General features: G+C 47.7%; 1 protein-coding gene across 7 annotated transcripts in view; it reads right to left on the reverse strand.

Annotated features, from left to right (window-relative positions):
- Foxp1 (forkhead box P1) overlaps positions 1 to 6,908 on the reverse strand; it is a 396,466-nt gene that overhangs the window by 59,260 nt on the left and 330,298 nt on the right. The window lies entirely within an intron of this gene.

The following is a 6,908-nucleotide window of genomic DNA, read 5'->3' on the forward strand; positions in this document are numbered from 1 at the left end:
CTTTCCAGGCCTCCATCATTGTCTCTCACAACTGGGAATGTAGAGTAAGGGCTCTCTTGCTCTCTCTCTCTCTCTCTCTCTCTCTCTCTCTCTCTCTCCCTTCCTTCTTCCTCTCCCCCACTCCCCGGAAACAATAAAAAACCAAACAAACAAACAAAAATCAACAACTAGAATAGCCATTTAGAAATAAAAACTGTTGGCCTGTATAGTAAACTTTAGTTTTATTTACTTATGTATTTCTCTGTGTTTACTTACTTATTTATTTGGCTGGGCTTGAATTACCATCCTCTTTCTCATCCCCCCAAGTCCTGGATTCCAGGCGTGCCATGAATAGTGGTCATGAAGTAATGCAGGCCCAAATCCAGACACTACTTTACATTCCCAGAGGAGCACCACTGAGCCCCGCCCCCACGATCTCTCAAAGTTGTTACCTTAGCTCGCGCATTTACTCGTCAGCCCACGTGGAAGGAAAGTGATACTTGCTGATTTTTTTTTCTTTTTCAATTTACACCTGCCTAGTAAGTAGCATGGCAGAACGAGTTTTCATTAGCGGACAGGCCGTTTACACAGCTTCCTTACAGAAATGCCTACTTAAATCCTTTGCCTGTTTTTAACTGCACTGTCTTATTGTTGCTTTTTTTTTTTCCTGGAAACAAATATCTCAGCAGCTATAATCACAAATATTTGCATTCACTTGGGCCGTCTCCTACTTTCTGGATGCTGCGCCGAGAAGCACAAACATTTAATTTTGACAAAGTCCAACTTGGCATTTTACGTTCTTTCCTTCCGCATTTGACGTCATGGTCCAGAAACTGTCCCCTAGCTGAAGGGCAGAGAAGATGCTGGTTTCTGAGAGTGTTTTGGCTTTCCCTCTCTCCCGGTCTGTGAGCCACTCTCCATCAACTTATGCATATGATACAGGGCAAGGGTTCAGTTCTTTTCTTTTGAATGTCACCCCTAGCACAATTTGATGAAAAGATTCCTGCACTCCCACGTGAACGGTCTGCACCTTTACTGGAGGTCAGCTTAGCGCGAGAGTAACATCAGGATCGGGGTTTTTTTCTTTACCTCCACTCTGCTCTAGACCCCTTTCGCCATGTGTTTCAGTCACGCCATGTGGTGTTCACAGAAGAGCTCTGAAAATCATAAAACAACTCCTGAAATGAAACTCAATGGCAAGATAACTTTTCTGGGGTTGGATGAGTGAGGACAGAAATAATCAATTTTTAATTAAAATAAAGCCTTAGCAGCTGGACTTCTTGGAGAAGGGAGGCCTACCAGAAAACTTTCCCAGACACTGCTCCTCCTCCACGGGCTGAAAAATCCTTCCAGAATGTGCCGTGGATGGCTTTGACAAGCAAATGGAGTGGACATGTACTTTTGGGGGGCAGGCACGACCTCTACCCAGGGAGAGCCAGGGGCTCAGTCAGGAAGTCTCCCTTTGTCACGAGTGCTGTGCTAATGGCGTCTCTGCGCTCCCTCTAGAGTTCCTCATTAAGAAACAGAAGGGACCACACAGGAGCCCATCCCTGTGGTAAAACCTCCACCAAACTTCTGCCAAGGACACCACCTAAAATACATCCACGTGGCGCATCTTGTCAACAAGCAGTCAACAGGAGGACTTCGTGATTAATGGGTGCTAATTAAAGGAATGAATGCCACGTGAGCTATGCCTTCTAGCCAGGCCCTGTCAATCTCTCGGCTGCTGTAGAGCAGGAGCCGGCTGCCACCCTCCCATCCATTCCCTGGTCTGCCGCAAATGCACGGGACCCATTCCCTTTTCGCCGGTTTTGTCCTACCCCCAAGGGGCTACTTTCTTTGTTCCAACCACTTTGAACTTCCACTGAGTGAGCTAGCAGACAGCCTACATTGATGGAACTCTGGCTCTGAGATATGCATCCAGGGTGCTAAAAATGGAGGGCCCTTTGTCCATGAGCACCCTAAGACTCCTTACTGTTCAGGTCTCCCCCTGTCTGTTATCTTCCCAGTTTCTTGGCCTCCTGTCCATGGGCCTAACCTTCCTCATGTGCACATGGTAAACACTGGAGCCACAGAATCCTGCCCTCGCCTACGCATGGCATGTGACTCTGGATGGGAAAGTTCTGCTCACTGCCAGCCCAGACATTAAGTGAGATGCTTCTGGGGTCCAGAAAGCTGTTCCCTTGATACACAGGCCCAGGGCTGACAAGTGCAGTAATGAACGGCCCCTTACATGAACATTAACCCATGGACAACACTGACAAGTGTCCATGGAAGCTGTGGTTGTTTGAAGCCTTTCACCTATTCATACCAATCTTCAATGTTAACTTTAAAAAAGAAATGGAAAGAATGTGTTTCTGCATACCACTGTGCTACAGTTACAGACAAAAATGTAGTCATGTCTAGCTTTTTATGTGGGTACAGGGGATTTGAACTCAGGTCCTCATGCTTGTGCAGCGAGCACTCTGACTCAACTTAAAATACCTCCCCAGCTTTGGGATGTGCTTATATGTGTTCTTTCTCCGCAGAATTGGCTGTGGGTCCAGCCACAGGTCAGGTCCACTGCCTACAGAAGAGCAAATGAGATGTGGGAACTGGAAGACCAATGACTCCAGCACGGAGGAGTCTTCCCAGCAACTCTGTATAAAGTGCCTTTTACCTTCAGTGTCATAGAGAAACTTCTAGAAGTAGACAGGCTTCTTACTTCACACTAAGTATTTGCACACAACGACATCACACTTACAGCCTTAACTGTCCCTTCTCCCTCTCGGTTATTTGTTTGTGATTAGCCAGCTTGTTATTCTAAGAATTTGCCACAGAGAGAAGGGGTTGTTTCACTGCAGCTCACTAACCTGCTGTGCGACAACGGTCTTTAATTCTGAGATACAGAAACAAGCAATATGGCAGCACTGGGCAGCCTTACCATTTAACAACTACAGACTCCTAAAAAGGCTCACCGGGTCCTGATAACATACAAATTACATATAAGGCTCCTGTTGTTTTGGAGATACATACAAACATATAATAACAGGAAAGGCCAATGACAGGTCACTCTCTGTTTTGTTTACTAAACACTAAGTTAAACCATGAGGGACCTGGCTGCTGGTTATACTTGCCAAGTATCAGCACACTGAGAAAAAATATTCTAGCACACACCGTTGAATCAACAAACTGAACAGCATCTCAAAACTTCAGTCCCCAAAGTCTAGATCTGCTTTGGGTATCTTCTAAGCATGGTTTCTACCCCTGATCCTGGAAGTAAGGGAATTGAGCTAAAGAGACTCAAGGGGACAGCAAGTACAAGTCTGATTTTTCTCAGAAAACAGGAAGACTTAGAAGCACTGGGTACGGTACATACAGCCATGGTCCTTGCCTTTACACAATGACAAAACCCCACTGAAATGCCCACACACAACAATCACGCCTTACGCAAAGGTGCCCTAACGTGGCCAGACAGAGTGGGCATGTGCGAGGAGACCCACAGACATAGTGTAGTGTGTATTGGATGCCATCACAGGGGCCACTTCAGAGGATGAGATGTGTTCAATTTAAATTTTAAAAATGACTTGCTCTAAAGAGAACCTCACAAATAATCCTGCTAGTAAACAGACCAATCTCCCACCCCGCAACAGAGAGGCACCTGATTGTAGGATTAAAGAGGCCACCAGCTGAAGCCTCCAGGAGACGCACGTGGGAGCTAGTCATCTAGGTTTCTATGCTGTCACCAACACAACAGCAAAGCGCTGAAGACGCATGCTACGTTTGATGTCTCCCGAGGAAGAATCTTCTAGTCATTCTACACATACTGGACAAGACTCACAGGGGCCCGCACTCCACAGATCGCAGAGCTGGTCACTGCAGAAGTGGGGACATCTCCTGTGTAGGCTAGCTATGTAGCTGCCCAATGGCTGCTAAGCACTGGAGGCTGCGTGCCAGCCTGGTAGTATGGTTGGAAGCTAACCTCCAACACCGATCAGATCACCAATATGAGCTGACCCCCTCTTCTCCGCTACACTGGGAGGAACTTGGTAATATGTCTTCCCAGTCACCAGGAGTGTGAGGCACAGCAGGACAATGGAGCAGAGGGAAGAATGAGCAAGACAGAAATCAAGGTTGGCCAGGGCCTTCAGACCTCACTGCAGCGCACAGCGGGGGGCGTGACGGAAGCAGAACACCTGTATTTGCAAGGTGATGAGTGAGAGAATAAACAGAGGTAAAGAGTGAAAGGCGGCCAAGGTCCAGCCTTTGTTCTGGACACCAGCAAGGCCCAGTTGGAGTTTCTAAGACTCTATACATTGGTCGTTTTAATACCAGCATCTCATTAAGGAAACAGAAAGCCGTCGGGGGAGTGCTGTGAGCCACTGTGTCAATACAGACACAGGGGCCACTAATCCAAAAGTTATTAATGCCACTAGGCTGCCATCTCATTCAGTGTGTTTGCACTGGTGAGTCACAAGGTCACTGTGGAATCTTGGCCATATGTTAGAGGAGCCAACGTGTAACACCCAGAACCCCCAAAGAGCAGAGCTAAAGATTCTAACACCACTTCAAGTGCCAGTCAAGACAAGACATTGTAAGAGTTACCTCCTTCTCCAGAGGTACATGAGCAGCAGGATGACGGGACAGAAGAAGAAGGACACAGATGAACTCGTGACATTGCCATTGGCTTAAAGCCATCAAGCTTGTGTGTTTCCTCAGAAACACACGCTATTTATGTTGATTATTTTTTTCCTTGCTGAACATGGGTCATTAATGTTCGCTGGGTAAGCACCACAGCTCAGAATTGCAAAAGCAGGGTGCATGCAGTTCCCAAATGGAGAAGATACCGCCAGTGTCTAAAGCGTGTGCGAACCAAGTTTGTAAATGTGTATACATATACACATATCTCACCCTCCCAGTCTCTGATATTCTAGCATGGATAGTAGATCAGAGTATGGGCGTACCTGATTCACAAACCACTTAATGGGAGAAAAGTGGTAAACTTTTTACTTTTGTAACTGATGGGGAAGAGTCACAGTGACATGGGCTATGAACGAACTGCATTCTTGCTCTGAAATAGCCATGTCCGATTATCCTGCAGGGGAGAAAGGGCTGAACAGGACTCTGACACCGAGTGTTGGGATCTGTGATCCGGACCTTAGAGGATCTCTAGGAGTTCAGCTGGGAGCAGGACCAGGGAAGTACAAAAGCCCCCAAATAAAGAAGTTTATTATCGACAAAACCAGAGAGCACTTAGAGATGGCACAAAGGCCAAGACCGGAGTCCTTTGCGCTGGGCTACAACCTTGATGACTTCTGTTCTCTGCAATGATGAGTCTGGACAGTGAAACCCAGACTTCTTTTTCTCTTTTTCACCCTTTACACTGAGTCTTTGCCCCTCTTGACAGTGGAAGGACATCAGTAAGGACCCTCACACATCCCAGAAAGGATGGCACAGCACACAGATACCAACTGGTTCATGACTGATAAAGAGATCAGCTTTTAGACTCCCCCCACCACACACACACACACACACACACACACACACACACACGCACACCTTCACTTGCTGCATCAGCAACTCCTGCAGCTCGGCCAGCCCCGCAGGTGTTTCTGTGCATGTTTCTTCAAGCTTAAAAATCTATGCTGAGCAGAAACCTAAGGGCCCTACTTGTTCGAAAGCCCTGCAGGCAATGCCACAGGCCACCCGGGGACATGTGACACGTGAGACGAAAGGTGGAGAACACTGAAGGGCTCTCACTGGGTCCGTGCCCATCGACATCTCATCACTGCCGGACCCTGCAGGGGACTTAGCACCCACTAAGTGCCAGGCTGGATGGCACGGGGAACAAGGGTTGACATTAGACGAGACAGCTGAACTTCTCTGGGGGCCCCAATGCATTTCAAATCCTCACAGGAGGCTGCGTGTGTGGAGGGGCTAACTGCACTCTGGTAGCCTGCTAGCGGCCCTTTTTATTTTTTTTAGCAGGTCGTATACTGTGTTCAATGTGGCTGTATGCTTCTGCCACAAGTGTCTGTCTCCACTTTTGTCTCTCTGGTTACGCTGAGCTCCTGAAGGGGGAAGAACTGTATCCACGCTCAACTTTTAAAACCCGGAAACGGCAACTGGTACAAGACAAATGTGTTCTGAACTGACTGATAAATATGTTCAATGGTGATAACAGTGAGCACTGATGGAGAACTACAGTACGCAGGCAACTGCAACACTTATAAGTTCTTTGGTTGGCCTGCCTTAATCCACTAACCGGGCCTAGTACGACACGTTACACTAACTCCAGATGTGAAAAATGAGGGCTCAGTAGGAGGAGTTAACCTGTTTTAACGCAGCTATACGTTGGTGCCCATATGTATACCATCTCCCCACGCAGCTATGCGTTGGTGCCCATATGTATACCATCTCCCCACACAGAGACCCCAAGTAAGACAGGGGTAGTGGCCTACAGGGTATGCTCTCCTTTTGCGTCTGCCTCAGGACTACTTTGGCTTCTGCCATGCCCTGAGGTGACAGAGCTATTCCTTGACCTCCTCAAAGATCATTCAACAGCACTGTCTTGCCCGCTTATCTTTAAGTCCACATGGTAACACTAAGCTCCATCCCAGACCTTCCATTTAAGTGCCTTTCCATCATGGCACTGTACGTCTGTCTTTCTCTGTGGCTGGTGTGTGTGCTCCCTAAGGAAATATTTCGAAGCTGCCCAGCTGTAACTCTTGGAGCTTAGACACCTGGCCCGTGGCTGCCACTGGGCAGGTCTGGTTGAACAGATACACGAGTACTGTCGCCTGACTGGTGAGCAGATACACGAGTACTGTCGCCTGACTGGTGAGCAGATACACGAGTACTGTCCTCTGACTGGTGAGCAGATACACTAGTACTGTCCCCTGACTGGTGAGCAGATACATTAGTACTGTCCCCTGACTGGTGAGCAGATA

This window comes from Microtus ochrogaster, unplaced genomic scaffold (assembly GCF_000317375.1).
Source record: "Microtus ochrogaster isolate Prairie Vole_2 unplaced genomic scaffold, MicOch1.0 UNK1, whole genome shotgun sequence".
NCBI classification, from domain to species: Eukaryota; Metazoa; Chordata; class Mammalia; order Rodentia; family Cricetidae; genus Microtus; species Microtus ochrogaster.